The sequence below is a fragment of the Panthera tigris genome, chromosome A1, assembly GCF_018350195.1.
Source record: "Panthera tigris isolate Pti1 chromosome A1, P.tigris_Pti1_mat1.1, whole genome shotgun sequence".
Taxonomy (NCBI): Eukaryota; Metazoa; Chordata; class Mammalia; order Carnivora; family Felidae; genus Panthera; species Panthera tigris.
The window spans coordinates 206492446-206510472 of NC_056660.1; the positions used below are offsets into that span (position 1 = coordinate 206492446).

General features: G+C 42.9%; 1 protein-coding gene across 4 annotated transcripts in view; it reads left to right on the top strand.

Annotated features, from left to right (window-relative positions):
* Positions 1-18027, top strand: part of DAB2 (DAB adaptor protein 2) — a 69546-nt gene that overhangs the window by 9779 nt on the left and 41740 nt on the right. For 3 of the 4 annotated variants that reach the window (XM_042996107.1, XM_042996132.1, XM_042996127.1), the window contains exon 1: positions 7325-7733. The exons of the other annotated variant lie outside the window; for it this stretch is intronic. The gene's annotated coding sequence lies outside the window, so the exon portion shown is untranslated. Of the gene's footprint in view, positions 1-7324; positions 7734-18027 lie in introns of those variants that run through there. 4 annotated transcript variants of the gene reach the window in all.

Sequence of the window (18027 nt, forward strand, 5' to 3'; positions counted from 1 at the left end):
CATGCTTTATGTATTCATCTGTAACTTGTTCTTCTTACTCAGTTCATCTGTGTTGATATAAGCAGTTCTGGGTCATAGATTCATGTCATTCCTATTATTGTTAGAGTATTCCCAATGAATACATGCACCGCGATTTATTTGTCTGTTCTGTTGATGGACACTTAAGTTGCTCTACGTTTTGTTATTCTAAGCATTCTTAGACATATTTCTTGGCAAATGAATTGGAGTTCCTCTAAGCTGACTTAGAAGTGCAATCTCTGAGGTTTAGGGTAAGCTCATTTTCAAATTTACTTAACATTTGAAAAATTATTCTTTTAAGACACTCAGACAAAAATGCACATTATCATGTGCTAATTGCTACTTGAAGTCCTTTAGACAGATTAACTTACTCAACCCTCAGAACAACGCTGTGAAGGAAGTTCGATTATTTCTCTCGCTTTATAGAAGAGAAGTTCGGCCATTTTCCTCAGAGCCACACCTGGAGACACAGTGGGTCCCAAGTTGTGCCAAATGCAAAATAGGATATAATAAAAAGCCAAGGTATTCTGGCCAAAAGGTATCATAAGGCAAACAAAAAGGTAAGATCTCACATAATACAGTATTTCTTCACCTTAACTAATTGTATGTGCATAGACCTTATTTCCAAAGGGACTATTCTGAGGTTCCATGTCGACATGAATCTTAGGGGTGGGAGGGACACTCTTCAGCCCGGTACAGGATCCCCTTTTACCATCTGTGGCCAAAGAAAGGAGTTGAATCTACTTTCCACGTGACAAGCCTTTGGATATTTGGAAAGAGCTCTACTATTCACAGATCTCCCTCCCTAACCCACCTGACGTGCCCAAGGAGTCTCTTTCCCTGGATACGCGTGCCCAATTCAGCCAGGCCACACTGGCAAAGCCCGTAGTTCTCAGTTCCCAAGATATTCCCTCACTGTCCAAGCGGCCCTGCACTGATTTGCCAGTGTCTTCTGCATCTGAAGGGGCATCCTCAACAGATACTCTTTTCCAGGTGTGGACAGACCAAGACAGAATACAGTGAACCCTCAGAGGTGCCAATAACCCTTATAATATTGTTTGGGCCATGACTGCATGAAGCCATACATTCTAGATCATTCAGAAGAGCTGAGTAACAGTTCTAGCTCTGTCCCTAACTCTGTAAACAGAAAAAAATCAAAGTTTCTGCACTTATATTTCTTAACCTTTAGAAACAGTAATACTTGCCCTAACCTGTTTGACAATAATGTTGTGAGGAAAAAAAATATCAGATTGGTACAAAAGACTCAGATAAAATCTTCAGATAAAAATGGGTAGAAAGAATGTGGCTGTACACCCAGAGCGCAATGGAATGTAACCTTGTCTTATGTCATGGGGTCTTCTGATAATCCAGTGAAACCTAGGGTGCACTGCTTCAGAAACTGCACATAAGCATGGGCGCACACACATATATAAGCTTCAGAAGAATCGGGGAGTAGCGTTACTCTGGAGTCCAGACATGGGTTCTCCCTGTTCTCTAGTTAAGATGTGAATTTGAGCCTGAGTATTAAATGACTACAGAAGATAGCATTCCTTCTTGATGCACAGATGGCTGTTCTGGTTTACAACTGAGGCTGTTAGGCCAGCCAGGCCCAGCATGTGGCCAAAGTTGAAGGAGAGTAGAAAGATTTTTGGATTGAATTCAGCATCTGTGGACAGTGAGGCACCTTCTCAGTAGGAGCAATAGAACTCCGAAGGGCAAGAGGTTGGTCTTCAGTCCCCCTTTTCTCATTTTCTGTCTTTTCTCCCGTTTTAATATCCCCATCTCAGCAGAAATTTACTCATCTTTCTTTGAAAGGATGAAATTGATCCGTTAAAGTGATCCTCACTAACATGTTAGAAAATCAGTGTCCAAGGACTATCCCACCGGAGAAGTCAACCTTAAGAAAGTTCCCCACAGCCAGAGGAACATAGCTACCTAACACATGATTGACTAGGCAGAATTTCCATTGGGAGTAGAAATGATTTGGGACAAGAACAGCTTTCTAGTACTACTGTATTTTTTGCATAATTTTAACATCATTTACAGTTATCATATTGTCTCAAATTCTCCAAACTCTTCTCATTGAACATGATTTCCTTTGACTTCCACCAAAAACCAAAACACGAGCAGGAGACAGGGAAGGCCCGTTTTGTAGATAAGGAAATTGAGCCTTTGAGGAGTTAGGCCGGTTGCCCTAAGTCTTGCAGTCAGTAAAAGACACACCCAGAACTTTAAGCCAGATCTGATCCTAAATCCCACTTTCCTTCGCTGTATCACAGAGGTAAGCATTTACATGACATCCTGTCTCAGTTTTCCAGTGGTCCCTTTGAAGCCAAGATGTAGTATGACTTCAGGGGTAGTAGTGGGTCATCCTAGGAGTTGGAAGTCATCTAATTCTTCTCTTTCCGGTAACCTTAAGCTGGGTACAGAGTGGAGTTGACAATTGCCTCACCTGATCAAAACAGGAAAAAAAATCTGTCCCTGTTCTTCCTGATGACTAAGATCTCTTTAACAATGAGCGGTGTCTTTCATGCCACAGTAAGACACGGGATTGGAAATGCAGTGCAAATGTCTGGGTATAGGTCAGTGTACATGGCTGATATCAGATCTTTCTCTGAAAACAAGCTTTGACAGGGGAGGAGCAGGGAGAGAGTCACCACCAAAGCCAGGACAGTGTCTGAAGCTGTTGAGAGCCAATGGGAGAGAGAAAAGCCAATGTCTAAAGACCAATGGCACCTGCCTCCTCTCATCCTAGCAGTTCTGCCCAATCCACTTAACTCTCATCACTCAGAGAAGGACAGAGTGAGTATGCTCTTGGTTGTGGGAGAGCTCAGTGTTTCTTAAAGTGTGGTACCCAGGACTATAGCATCTGAATGACCCAGAGGTGTGGGTAAGCACTCAGATTCCCAGGCACTTCGTGCCCCCTGCTGACCCACTCACATGCCTTTCCAGTCCAGGTCTCTGGGGCTGGGGCCAGGAATTAGCCCTTGTCGCAAGCTCCCAGAGTGTCTGCTGGGAACATCAATGTTGGAGAACTATTGTTCTCAAGGCCAGATGAGATCATGAGAACGCATGATGAATACTCAACTCACTTTTGAAAGATCTTGAGGAAAACACCTCGGTGAAAGCTATTTTTTTAATGTTTATTTGTTTTTGAGAGAGAGAGAGCAGGGGAATGGCAGAGAGAGAGAGTGGGGCAGAAGAGCCAAAGCGAGCTCCTCACTGATGGCAGAGAGCCCAATGTGGGGCTTGAACTCACGAACCACAAGATTGCTACCTGAGCAGAAGTCAGACTTTTAAATGACTGAGTGACCCAGGCACCCTGAAAGCTATTTTATGGATTTCTTTTATAACTCTTCTCCTTCTTTATCTTAAAATCATTTGGTGTATTTTAAAAAAAAATTAGGCAAACCTGTGTATATACCATTTCACGTAGATGCACAAATGTGATCTCTATAGATCTGCATATAGGCTATTTTAATTTTTTTCCCTTTTTGCACAACTTGTACCTCCTTCCTTCCCCTGTCTATTCTCATCTCCGTCAGGTCCCCAGTGATCTATAATGCAATCCAGCCTCTAGTCTCCCTTATAATCATACAAACACACACACACACACACACACACACACACACAGAGATAGGTGTTGCTTTTTGTATTACTAAAACAGAAACATATTTTAAATTTTTCTTTGTCTTGTTTTTCTCACTCAACAATACCTACTAGAAATTCTTCCATATTACAAGGTTTAACTCCACAATTTATTCTTTTAAATGATTGCATATGATTTCACAGTGCAGATGAATCAGAACTGACTCAATCATTCCCCTATTGACAGACAAAATTTGTTCCCAGGTTCTTACTATGGACAATGCAGTGATTAACATCTCTGCTTTATTTCTAGGGATATATTCTTATTCACAGGATGGAGAACTATTTACGTGTTGGCTACAATAATAATTAATACTGGCATTTTGTAGGATTTTATGCATTTTTATCTTTAACAACTCTTTTCAAATTGCTTTCCAAAGAAGATGTTGTAACTGGTAGTTCATACGCGTATTCTTTTTCCCCTTTATAACTTCTCATTATAAAAGTTTATACTGGTAGCAAAATGTAATTAGTTATATGAATTTATCATATTGAATTTTTAAAGTCCTTCACTTTAAATATCCCAACTTATCAAGTGCCATTTGAATTTTACTAGTCCTACACATCACAAGCAAATACCAAGCATTGTGTTCTGAGGTGCTATACATGTATAACCAAGAAAATAAACCAAAGCAACCAACCAAACCAAACAAAAACAGGTTGCCTTCAGTAAGACTGCCCTCCAGATATTTTAGATTTTAGTTAGATCAATGGATAGATAGATAGGTAGATAATAGGAAAGCCTCTAATATTTGTCATGCCTTGCCAACAGCCAAATCTGATAGGGTCAATTTTTCTGTATCTGTAAACATGCAGGATAAGTCAAGGTCAAAGAACATTTTCTGGGAACAATAGCCATTTTCTTCATTTTTTTATGACACTGAGGAGGAAAAAGAAAAGACGTGACCTCACTAGATCCATAAACTTTAACCAGTCCTTGTTCGATTAGAACATCTGGAAGTGTCCAACAAGGCACCAAGGTGCTCAGACAGTTCACCTATGACCAAATCCAAAGTGCCATTTCAGTTCATGAGAAATGGAAGGATTCAGAATGGGATGTTTAAGGGAGACAAGAGGAGTAGGGAGGCGGATAGAAGAAGGGAGAGAGAAAGCATTAGGTCTGCGAGCTAAAGGGGGAAAAACCAGCTTAATTATGGAAGAAAAGACACACACATAGGATAGCTTGCACAAGCAGAGTTGCTGTGGAAGCACATTCCAGGAAAATCTTAAGAGATTACTTTAATAATAAACCATGCATTCTTCAGCAAGCCATCACGGGATTAACTACCCCTTTCCTAGGCTGGGAACACAGTCGTCAGGTTTTTTTGTTTTTTTTTTTTTTTTTTTCTTTTTTTTCTCCTTCTCCCTCGAAGACGGGATTTGTGCAAGGGAAAGTCATGCAAGGACCGTACTTTTTCAAACATTGCATTAAATTTTCCTTACCTTAATTTTCTAAACATTAAATTTCAGTGGTGATAAGAAAAGACCATTGAAGCAGGGTTAACATCTGGGTGGTCTTGGGTGTGATTCTCCAGCTGGAAGGGAGTTCATTTTAGACCTACTGAAAAGTGAACAGCTTTGATGGGGCAGGAGACTGTTCCATCAGAGATTAAAAGGGTTAAATTTATTTTCATCCTTCTTTTTTTTTCTTCTTACTGTGAGCAAGACACTAAATTACTGCCAGAAGCAGTATCAGCACCCTAGAGATATAAAAGTACTCTTCAAATCAGAGTTCTCCACTGTGGACTCAAGATTTCTCTGTAAAATGACAGGGCCGTCTATTTTAAGCTGGATGTGTGAGCCCACAGTTCATAAATGGACCGTTTTCATCAAAGTCTTCTCTTGAAATTCCAGCTCATTGCGGACGAAATCATTTTCTTCCTCTGGCTCCTTAGACATATCCCTTCCATTTGGTAGAGCAAACATAAGTTAATATTGCTTGATAAGAGTCTTGATTTAAAAAAAATAGGTTTGGGGCACCTGGGTGGCTCAGTGGGTTAAGCGTCCGACTTGGGCTCAGGTCATGATCTCACGGTTTGTGAGTTTGAGCCCCGCATTGGGCTCTATGCTTACAGCTCAGAGCCTGGAGCCTGCTTGGGATTCTGTGTCTCCCTCTCTCTCCCTGCCTCTCCCCTGCTCATGGTCTGTGTCTCTCTCTCTCAAAAATAAACATTAAAAAAACTTTAAAAAAATAGGTTTGGGTGGTCACTTCTGAGTTGAGAAAGTATTACCTATTGAGTTAAAAGGGAAACCCTTTTTTCCCCCCTGAATTGCTAATGCCTCTGTTTGCCTGAAATCAGCCTCATTTTTTCAGCTACTTAGGCCTTGGAGGTGAAACTATCCTTCTGGACTTCTGGGTCTTAGAAATAAAGCACTATATCCTAAAATGTACCAGAATTTAAGTTCTCTGAATAAATGTTGTAAATACTATCCTAAGATTAAAGCCTACATACTTATCATTCACAGGAAGTCCTTTTTTTTTTTTAATAATAGCAAATCATCTCAGCAACATTGAAAACTGTCAGCACCACCTTCCCCACCCCCGCACCCTCAGGTGTGAGGGGATGAGACAGGTGGCAGAAATAGCAGAGGCCAGGAGAGGTGGTGTTCTCCTTGTGGCAGGGTGGTGCCGCTCAGTGCCCCTGGCTCCCTGGCGGTCCCAAGCCTGACCTACTTGAGAGCAGGAAGTGCCCATTACGCTGCGGCTTTACAGCTGGGCTAGGCTTGGACCACAAAATACATCCTTGGTGTCCCATGAGCCCGATTTGAACCCTCAGTTTCCAGAGGTAAGATGCAAATCCATTGTGTGTTGCTTACTCGATGAAATCAATAACCCCTTCTCGTCCAACTCATAATTTGGCACTTTCACATTTAGTACACACCGTTTCCAACTTAAAAAAAAAAAACAAAAACAAAACAGGAACACAGACATGCTTTTCACCAGAATAATTTCATATTTCTTAAAAAGTGACAGAGTTTCTGGGGATATTGTACAATTGCTCATGATTTTAAAATATGGAGAAAATGAATTCCCAGCTTGGTAAGTTTCACCAAGATGAGAATGCCTTGTGCTGAGCACCTCATTTTCAAATATGTTTCTTATGTTTCATATTTTTCATAGAGGTATAGGGACCACTGTGGAAATCAGTGCAGGAGAGTGTTCATCTTACGTGTCTGCACACAGATGCACACGCTAATGGAAATATATAATTTTTGTTGGTATCAGATGTTCAGCTTACTTAGGTTATATAGAGGTGAACGTTTTTGTTTATATCAATTTCATAGAGTATTGTTTTTATAGCTGTATATCGGGATGTCATGTCATACCTAAATACAGTATGTTCTACATGTACACACACAGATTCCCCACCAATTTAAGTGCCCCCACAGAGACCACGCCTGTAAAGGGGCTAATCACCCATTTCGCTGTAAACAGCAGGTCCGCGCTGGGACCCACTGCCTCTCGCCAGGAAAGTCAGGAGAAAAGGCAGCCCTTTGTTCCAAGGTCCCCAACGGGTTAGGATGACTTCGGGTGCCACATCACTGGAAGTGGCAATCCGGCCAAGGAATTTGTGAAACGAAGGTCCGGTGGATCCCACCCCTTTCCTGCGGAGTTTCCCTTTCCTGTCCTTATTTGCCCCCTCCCCTGTCCCGCGGCCCCAGCTGGGGAGGCCGGGGCTCCGGCTGCACCCTCCCTCCTCTTTGCGGCGCCGGGCTTGGGGAGGGGGGGGCGCGATCGCCCCCCGCTGGCGGGGCTCGCGCGCGAGGGGAGCCGGGCGCCGTGCGTGGCCGCGGCTCGAGTTAATAAACAGTTAAGTTTGGAAGACTCAGCAGACACGTTGAGGGGGAGTTACCAAGCCCAGGCAGCAAAAACATCCCGGCGCATTCCTGGGGAGTCCTCGGCTGCCAGCATCTGATTAGAACCATATCTCGCCGGGAGTGGCCGCGCGGCTCCGAGGCTCCCGGGCCGGCGGCTATTTAAGCGCGGCCCGCCGTGTCGGCTGCGCGGCAGCCTGGAGGCTCGACACCCGGGAGTCATGCTCGCTTCGCGGAGGCGCTAGCTGGCCGTGAGTAGCTTGCCCGGCCTTCTTCCCCGTGGCTCCATTTTTGGCGACCTCCTTCCCCTCCTTTGCTTTTCCCCCTAGGGGTGCAGATCCGGGACAGTGTGTGTGTGTGTGTGTGTTGGGGGGGGGGGGATGGAGTGGGGGGGGGGAGGATGGAGTGGAGGTGGGGGGGGAATCTTAGAAATGAGACCGTACTTGGGGAAACGGCGGTTTTGTGGCCTGACAACCGAGGAATGCTTCCACGGAATGCATTTACCTTTGGGGTCGGGCTCCAGATGTCCAGCTTGTGACATTTAACAAGCACCTCCTTTTGTGTGTGCGTGTGTGTGCTTGTTTAAAAGCTCTGTGGGCAACCCTGGTAGGACGCTGGTGTGGCTGCTGACTACCTAATTAACTCCTCCAAGGGTGTTTATTTTTGCCCTGTGACAAAGACTGGGGACCTGGTTTGTGCCCCCGAGAAGCTTTTTCCTGGTGACTGACAACGTTTGGCATGAAAATGTGAACTTTGTCTTACACCCGCGTTCTTAAGAAAGTATCTGCCCAAGAGACTGAACAAACTTGTTTTAAATCCCTGGAGCGTTTAAAAGGTGTTGGCCTGCTTGCTGTAAACTGGCTGGAAAGATTAAGTAAGAATTCTAGAAAAGGGGGGAAAAATGAATGGGTTAAAACCATGGAGCCCCAGTCAGCATAGCGGTTTTCATAGCATAGAGCTGACTCTGTTATTTGTTTCTGCTTCCTTTCCTCTTGACTCAATTCCTAGCCTGGAATTCAGGTCCACAGTCAGTTTCAGCAGGGAGCTGTTTGAGTCCAAAGGGAAATTTAACTGGATTAAAAGCACTTAAAGAATCTGGATGTTATCTCCACCGCATTCCCCCACCCCACCCCCACCCCACCTTTTCCTCTTTCTTTTTGGTTTGTGTTTGGAAGGAAGAGAGGCACACTTGTAAAGTGAGAAGAGCAGAAATAAGCTTCCAGACACATGGAAAGACTTAAAAATTATGGAGGGGAGACTTCATGAATAGTAAATGTTGTTATTACACTATAAAGTGACCTAATGAAAAAATTTCTGGCTCTAATCAGGCAAAGCAGAGGAGTGGGGGAGAAGGAGGTAAGACAAAAACTAACTCAAACAGAAGTAATGGCTGAAGGAAGAAGGCAGCTACAAAAATGCCTTCAAGATGTCTGATAAGGCTCTTGGAATGGCTTTGATGGGATATATAATTGATCTTCTTTGCAGGCTGGAGGTCGGCACAGGAGCATCTACTGGCTGGTGGGGAGGGAGGAACTAGCTGGGAATGGGGGAGCATCCTAGCTACCAAATGGCTCCTCTCCACGCTCCATGACATCTCCATGCTTGCTTCGGGCACTGGCAGTCAGGCCACGATTAGGCCGATTTTCTCTGGGCCTACTGCCCCGCCCACCCCAGGTTCTGTCCCCCACTGAAGGGAGACAGGCCTCGATGACATTGTAGGAAAGTTTATGGCCTTGAGAATTCAGAAGTTTTTGGGATTGAGCTCTCCTTAATCTTTGGGGAAGGAAGGACCTTTTTTTGTTGAAGCGCTGCACATGTGGAAATAAACAGTACCACACTTAATACAACAAGGAGTGTGCCATGTAGACAGTGTCCTAGAAAAAGCGGGAAGGAGACTTAGTGGCTTTTTCCAATGTGTATTTCTGGGACTGATTACTTCTAAATTGCTAATCAGTTTCCCCCTGAGGCAGACGGGATTCTTTTTCCCATTGGTGAATAAGCTACCTTCCCCTTCCCCTTCCCCTTCCCACTGTCATCTCTATCCCTTCTTATCCAAATGACTGCTCTAGAAACCAGGTCTTCTTAAGCTATACCCTCCCACATTTTAATGGGCGGCTGGGACAAAGTGGTGGTAGTGGAATGTCCTCCAACTTTGAGCCAGGACACAAACGTCATTGCCATTCTCGCCATCTTGGACACAATCGATCTTCCCCTGAGGATGTGAGAGAGGGCAGGGAGCCATGTGTGGCCCTTGTTAAAAGCCTTGTCCAACTTGCTGAGGAAGAGTCCACATTTCCCCTCGAGACTTTTTACAGATTTTAGATTCAACTAAAAGTCCAAATTCCTGTGGATTAGGTTTATTTGGTGCCTTGTTCCACGAGGTTGAGTGGATCTTTGTCTCCTTGTTTGAGTTGAAGAGAATTGCTCTTAAGACACTTGTTGGCATGAGGTGGTACAGGGACCTCTGGAAGCTTCTGGCCAGGTGGGCTGGGGGCGATATTTATTGGCCTGCTTGGTCATGCCTCAATTATCTGAAGATTAAGAGAGTAGGAAGATATAGGCCAGCAGGAGGCTTTGTGGACACGTGGGCTCTTGGTGGCACAGCAAACATATCCTGCTTCGTTTCTGATTCTACCCTAAGCCTAAGCTTGCTCCCACTGATATTTTTTTACCTGAATGGTTTTGAAGGCTCCATGTGTTTCTCTCCTTCAATGTCTCCTGCCCGGAGGATGTAACTAATGTCAAGGACAAGCGGAGGTGCTGAAATACTGGAGAAGCCTACTGAAGACTGAGCTCTCCAGCGTGCTCAGTTGCCCTAATGGTTATCAGAGCACACCTCCCTAGGTGGAAAAGCTTGAAAGCTCACTGGTTGGGGAGTTTCGGCTCACAGATTCAACGTATCAGGTTTTCTGTCCTCCAAACGGAATCAGAACGAGAACTACCCTGGCGATCTGAGACACCTGAGTCACAGGATGTGCTCTTTTAAAATTCTCTCTGGTGCTGTGTGTCATTCTCGACTTGAAGCCGTGCCACTGAGTGGCACGGAGGTAGGCCAGAGTCACCTTGTGGTGAACTAGCTGTACCGTTGGTTAGGTGTGGTTGGTGGGAACCTAACTCACGGGAACAGAGCCTGACGGGATTGCATGAATCAGGAGGCAAGCGGGCAGTCAAGTTTCCTCCTCTACAAGAAGCTGCTACTTTCTGATGAGGAGGGCAAGGCAGGCCGAGTATGGACACCGAGGACTAGCAGTCATGCCAGTTTCTGCCTCCCACCCAGGACAGTCAGGTATCGGGTTGAGAGCGTGGGTTCTGGGATCCTGCTGCCTTGGTTCAGATCCCAGCCACACCACTGTTGCTTAAGTGACCTTGGGCAAATTGCATAACCTCTCTGTACTTAAGCTTTCTTATCTGGAGAGAATAAGAGTACCTACCCCAAGCTTGTTGGGAGGAGCGTGAGTCTAATATGCTCAGAATACTTTTTTTAAATGTTTATTTATTTATTTTTGAGAGAGAGAGAGAGAGAGAGATCGAGAGAGAGCACGAGCAGGGAAGGGACAGAAGGAGAGGGAGACAGAGAATCCCAAGCAGGCTCCATGCTGTCAGCACAGTGCCTGACTCGGGGCTTGAACTCATGAGCCATGAGATCATGACCTAAGCCGAAATCAAGAGTCAGAGGCTTAACCCACAGAGCCACCCAGATGCCCCTATGCATAGAATACTTTATTCTGTTTGACTTAGAAATGTGTTGCTTTATTTATTTATTTATTTATTTACCCCACTGAACCACTGAATTAAGTGTCTTTGTGAAAACTGAAGGCAGAGGGGAGAAATGTCTCCATCAAAATAGGGCGCTGCTCATCAACCTGGAAAACGTGAATCATTCAAGCACTTCATATTAACAAAGCCGTGTGTTTGCTGTGCTCACGGAGGCTGGAACAGACAGGGAGTTACTCTCTGTTCTTTGCCTGGAAGCCTGCAGTTTGGTTTGGTCAAGCTGACCTCCTCTGGTCTCGCTGAAGTCTCCACCCCCTCTCAGCCTCCCTGCGGAGAAAGAGCAGTTCTTCCCCAAGTCAGCATGAAACTAGAAGGAAGTGGGAAAGGAGGGACCACCCATACTACACTGAGTGACTAGGCTAGAAATAAAGTCTTCCAAGTGCGTGCAGCCCCATCCTATCCTTGCCCACATAGCTGGGCAGGTTGCCATGGTTACTCCCCTTCCTGCATCCTTCTCCTACCCTGGAAGGAAGCCTGCCACTCCAGGGCAAGCAAAATCTGAACAAATTGCTTCCTGGTCTAAAAATGGAAGTTGCTTTTTTATTGGTAGCCTCCTGTCTTCTACCTACCTCACCCTTTTCCTCTTCTAAACTTACTTTAATCTTACCACTTAATTGTCTAAGTCTTACTAATTCTTACGTCATCAAGGTGGCCAAACCTTAAGCGTTACGAAATTTCAGGAACATGGGAGCTGTTGGCTCAGTATTGAAGAAGCCTGGCAATTCTTCTCTGCTACCATAATTTATACAAGCTAGCTGAGGCAAGTGACCTTTAACTGCCTTACGCTAGCGAGAATTCTGAATGACCTGAGCAAGCAGAGTGGTCGGCTATAAGGAAATTACCAGAAGGCAGAATGAGGAAGCATGAGGGCTGTCACTTAGATTTTTAGGTAACCACAAAGTAAGGGAGCAGGTGGCATAGGAACTAGGAATCCTGGCAGAGTGAGATTTAAAACACTATTCAACCTGGAAGACTTTTGGGTGAGGGATATGTGCTTTAACAGTTTCTCTGAGTAAACAGCTGTCCTATCTCTCTCTAGCAATGTGATGCAAAGAGTCTGTTACTCTGAAATAGACTTCGGTCTCTGTGTGATAGAGGAAATGCATAAGCTCTCATTTAAAAAATAAAATGCATTCTGTCTTCCAAGATTGGACACTTAGTTGCCTTGGTGTGTATTTCACAGCTAGAGAGAATTCATCTAAGATAGTAGTTCTCAGAGTGTGGTCCCCAGACTGCAACATTGGCATCATCTGGGAACTTGTTAGACATGCAAATTCTTGGTCTCCATCCCAAATCCACGGAGCCAAATTCTAGCAGTAGGTTTCATCCAGTGGTATTTCAACCAGCCCTCTGTGTGATCTAAGAGTAACTTTCACAATTCATTTGTTTTATAATCCAGTTGTTCAGTGGAAAGCATAACAAAGTATTTGGATTCCTACAGTCATGGAAATAATAAGCAAAGCACTTAAACATAGCTCAGTTTAACCGCATCTTAGGATGCAAAAAGATGAAAAAGGACAGACCTTGACATTTTTCCTACTATCTCAATTATTGCTGTCTTGATCCTAGGAAAACCGATATACTCCTTAGTTTTATATATCACCTCACTTCCAAATCCTTTCTCCACTTTTGGGTTTTTTTTTAAGGTCATAATTAATCTCCATTTATTAGGAGACTGTCCCAGTTACTTCTTTTAAAAAAGATTCTAGTAAACTAGATCATTACCCTTGAACCAGATGGTTTTCTCTAACCTATAAAACTTTTTATTTTGTTTTTTATGCAATGCCGAGAGTGCAGATGAAGGCCTCTCCAAATTGGTAAATGAATCTACTGCACTTAGTTTTTATAGAGCTTTATGGTTTATAAAGTACCATTCCATTCTCCCATTTAACTTTCACTTCAAATAACTTACCATAGAAAAAATGTCTCCATTTCTTAGCTCAGATCTGATCAGTGCAGATCAACTTGTCCTAGGTCCTACCATTAAAGGGGAAAGCCAGGATTCAAGCATGATTTGAATCTTGGTGTTTCTTTAGTAAGTACCTATTATGTTAATTATGTTGCTAGCCTGACAATGAAAGAACTCCTAGGGAGTGGAAATCTAGAAGAAAGTCTGTACCTCCTGAGGCAAAGGCCGTGGACTCTGGATCTGCATTGCGGTGGCAGCTGCACCATTTCTTAGGCACGCTGCTCACGTCTCTGACCCTTGGGTGTTGCCTCACCCACCCTGCAAAACAGTCCTAAGAATGCTTGATGTTAATCAGAGAGTGATGTTGAGCAGAGATCACACCTTAGACTGAAAAATACAAGGGTGTGATCTAAAATTAGAGAATTGGAACTCTGGTTTCGAGAAGGTGGCACATGATTAGTGGGTAAGAGCTCGGATTATGAATGGCAAATGACTGGGACCACCAGTCACTTTGCCACTGAAGACAAGAGATACCATGTCTGAGCTTTGTTTTCTCCATCAGTAGAATAGGTGGCCCCAAAGTTAAAGGTGAACCCATTAAAAAAAAAAACAAACTTTCTCAGAGTCGTTGCATCCGCAGTACCCCTACTCTAGAACCAAAATTCTCGGTACAACAACTAAGCTGATATTTGGAAAATGTTCTCGCTTTCATTGTGAGCTTTAAGCAAGCTAAAATCTAGAGACGAATTTCCGCTGAAAATTAGGAGACCTTCCTTCTTGCACACCTTGAAACTATAAAATGTGAGGGTCAAGCAGGAGAATGTGGCAATGCTTCATAAACCAGTACAGGCACGCAAATATTAACTCTTAAGGTACCACTTAAATCTCATCCGGGCAGGACAATTCAGTCCTCCTAAGGTCTAGAGTTCATCCATACTCAGAGAACTGGACAGTGATGAACAGCTTCACTAAATGTGTCCATATTGGATATAGCTGCCCTCCTTGTTCTAAACATTTCACACAAATGACCTCACTGAGTTTTCATATTTTATGTGTCCTATTAGGGGCCCAAGGCCTGTTTTAATCTTCTAGAATATGTCACACAGATGCTAAAGTGCTTTTTATTATCATTTATTTATCATATGCTTGAGCATTTGTCAGTGGTCTAGGATAGTTGTAGGAAGAATGCTGAGTTATATGAAGAATTGGGCTTCGGGGCACAATGTTAATCCAGATGGGAAACATATAATTGACCTCTAGATCAGAGGGTCAGAGTGGGAATGGTACACATAGTAGTTGCTCAAATGTCTGTTCTTGAAAAGAAAGTCTCAGATCTGCTTTAATTACATTAACACTGGGCGGTGGTAGTGGTATTTGTGGGTGTGTGTGTGTGTGTGTGTGTGTATGTATGTATGTGTGTTTTAACCTTTGCTTCTAAAGTTAAACATCTTAATGGCAATCCTATTTTTTAAGTAGAAGACAAATATGTAACTGATAGAATAGGCTCTTCTATCCGCATCTGGTTGATAGTGAGATTTCATATCGATTTCTGCTTGGACCAAGGCTCAGCTATAACTGAAGATTTTGGAAAAACTCATAGACTTGAATTGAAAAGGTCATTTTATTCGGTGTCCAGGCTGCCTTCTGAAGGGTATCCTGATGCATGGATGCTTGCTTAACTGCCTGCCAACTTGTTCTTTGGGATTTCTGATTTATTTATCCTGCTCGTCTAAAGTTCTCAGTGACTAAAAGTTGGCTGTAATTGAAAGTTGGATGATAATATTTACCCGACACCTGCTAGCAGACAGATAAGTGCCAACAATTGCTGCCTGTAAGAAATTTAGAAAAAAAAAAATGGCATCTACTCAACTAACCCGTGGTTTTATTATAATTAAGTGACACAGGTAGGGTCCAGAGAAAGAAAAGGCCACCAGTGTGGTAATGGACTTGGCTTTTAAAGGAATGGTGGAAGTCAGAAGAAAAACACATCTTTGGCAGAAGCACATAGGCAAATTGTGCAGGTGTATGTCCAAAGATACAGACTGGCCAGTGTGACCAAGAGAAAGTACAGATGGCAGAAAGAGAAGCGATGGGTTTGGAAAGGAGAGATGGATTGTGCTAAGACTTGGATGTAAGGACAAGAACTTAAATCTGTATTGGTTATGCAGTAGATGTCTTTGTTAAATCAGGAAAAGAAAATGCTGACTCAGATAAATTAACCTAGCTATATTGGTCGAATGAATTTGAGCAGAGATGGTTTAGCGGTTAAAGAAAAACCTGTATTTCATGAAAAATCAGCAAAGTAGAGAAAACGTCCGGCAAATGGAATATTAAGGAGCAAACGGAAGTTATGTATTACCCCTAATGTTTTAAGTGCCCTGCTCTTTACCACGCTGTGTGGGGCCTCAAAAAGTAGGAGCTGACCTCAAAATTTCATTGAGTTGGGGAAAGAGTTCTACATGAATCAGAGGGCAACAATAGGTCATGGCAAGTGTATAAAAGCGGTCCGCTGGTGAGAGGTCAGGGAAGACTCCCCTAAGGCAACACACCTTGAGTGGACTTTGAATGACAGGCAGAAATTCATGCAGGTGAAGGCAGTAAGTATTACAGATGAGGAAGGCAACACAGGAAAGCACAGTGTGTGTGTGTGTGTGTGTGTGTGTGTGTGTGTGTGTGTGTGTCTGTGTCTGTCCAGGGCAAATGGAAAAGAATAGCCTCTCTAGGGAACAGGTCTCTGTCTCTGTCTCTCTAAAGATACATTGATAGATAGATAGATAGATAGACGTGATTAGTACAAAAGCAGGAAGGCCATGAGGTCCGATAAAGTATTACCACAAGAATTCAGCCATAAAAGTAGGTCAGTTACAACTAGTGCCTTACAACTTAGATTTTCATGGGACCCTTTTGAGAAGGTGAAGGAAAATTCATCCCACAAAGAGTTTCTTTACTTTATGTATTCTAAATATATTAAAAAGTACCTATGTTATGTGTACAGAAAATAGCAAAATAACACCGTAATATGAATTGGCTAATTGTGAGGGACAAGATACGTGATATAAGGAAGTATAGCTCTTTTGGAAACAGGAACTTGGGGATGGCAATGAGGCAAGATTAGGGAGGAATACTGAAAATAATTTTTTGAAATTTTTTGATGGGGAGGGAGGGGGGTATGGACATAAAGGGTAGTTATAGGAAATAGAGGGCCAAAAGTTTGCCTGATTTGGTAGACATGTGAACAGTCCAAGATAAATCTTAGCTTTGTTCTAAACTACAGACGGTACTGTGAATAGATCTTTTAGGTAAATCCAAGTACCGGATAAATTCTGTAGCTCTGTTTCCAGAGAGTGTATAGAGATACAAATGTTCAACTTTCTTTATGAAAACCCTTTAAGAGAAACAATGGAGGAAACTGTGTTCTGTTTTAGGATTTGGACCCTTATACTTTATGCAGCCAACACTTGTTTAAGGGCATACTATTTGCAGTGGTTATAAAGTCCAAATTTTTAAAGACTGACATTGACCAGGGGTTATCAGATACTCCCTTTGTAGTGCTCTTGTAACCAGACTATGCCGCTTAAATAACCAAAGCTATTTTGGGGGGTGGCCCTGGTTATATTTTCATAATACTGCTTCATTAAAATCTGTAAGTCACTAGTGTTGCCTGATCTGAAAGTGACACCATTGAACTCAGAAAATCTGATAATTAGGAGTTTGCTTCTAGAATACAGAGGCTCATGTCATCTCTGAATCGCCTGCTTTTCTGAATGACAAAGCTGAATGCCATGTGAGCATAGTGTTTCTTTCTGGTGTTTATGAAAATAATGTTGATTCAGAAATTTGGATAACTTTTTAGGAAACATCGCTGACATTCTTTTTTTTTAAGTTTACTTATTTATTGAGAGAGAGAGAGGCTGCATGCACGAGTGGGGGAGGGGCAGAGAGAGAAGGAGAGAGAACCCCAAGCAGAATCTGCGCTGTCAACCCATGACTCAGGGCTTGAACCCATGAACCGTGAGATCATGACCTAAGCTGAAATCAAGAGTCAAATACTTAACAGACTGAGCCACCCAGGTGCCCCCTGACATTCTTTAATAACCTAGTGTATCACAAGATTCTTTCCTCCCACTGTTTCTGTCACACAGATGCTCTTCCAGATTGTAATATGGTTATAGGAGACTCTCAAACATTGAATGTAAATATCCTCTATCTACTTAGTGGTTTAAGTAAATGTCATAATTTGAAAACCGTGTGTCGAAGATGATAATTAAGCCCTTAAGATGAAATTTGCATCTTTCCATGGTTGATATGAAGAAAGCAGTTTATGTGGGATTCCTTGAAGTAGTATTAATTTTGCTCTTACAAAACACTATTAATGGCAATGAGACTTTCTACCTTCATCAGAAGCATTTCCTCTAAAAAACTTACCACGAGCTAGAGAGCAAACTGAGGATTGATGGGCAGAAGTGGGGATGAGGGTGACCTAAATGGGTGATGGATATTAAGGAGGGCACTTGTCCTATTGTGCACTCGGTGTTATATGTAAGTGATGGATCACCGAATTCTACTCCGGAAACCAATATTACGCTATATGTTCAATAACTAGAATTTAAAGAAAAAATCGAAGAATAAAAATAAATAAATAAATAAACAAATAAATAAAACAAATAAAATGAAAAATAAAAAACTTGGCACCAGTTGTTTACTAACACTTGCTTGTTCTCTGTATCGTAAGGCCCTTGAGAACAGAGACCACGTCTGTTTCATCAGAGTCTGTATAGCACAGCACAGCGCTTGGCACCCAGTAGGTGTTCAATAACCAATAACCAGATGGCCAAGTGAATGAATGGCAAGTTACTCTCACT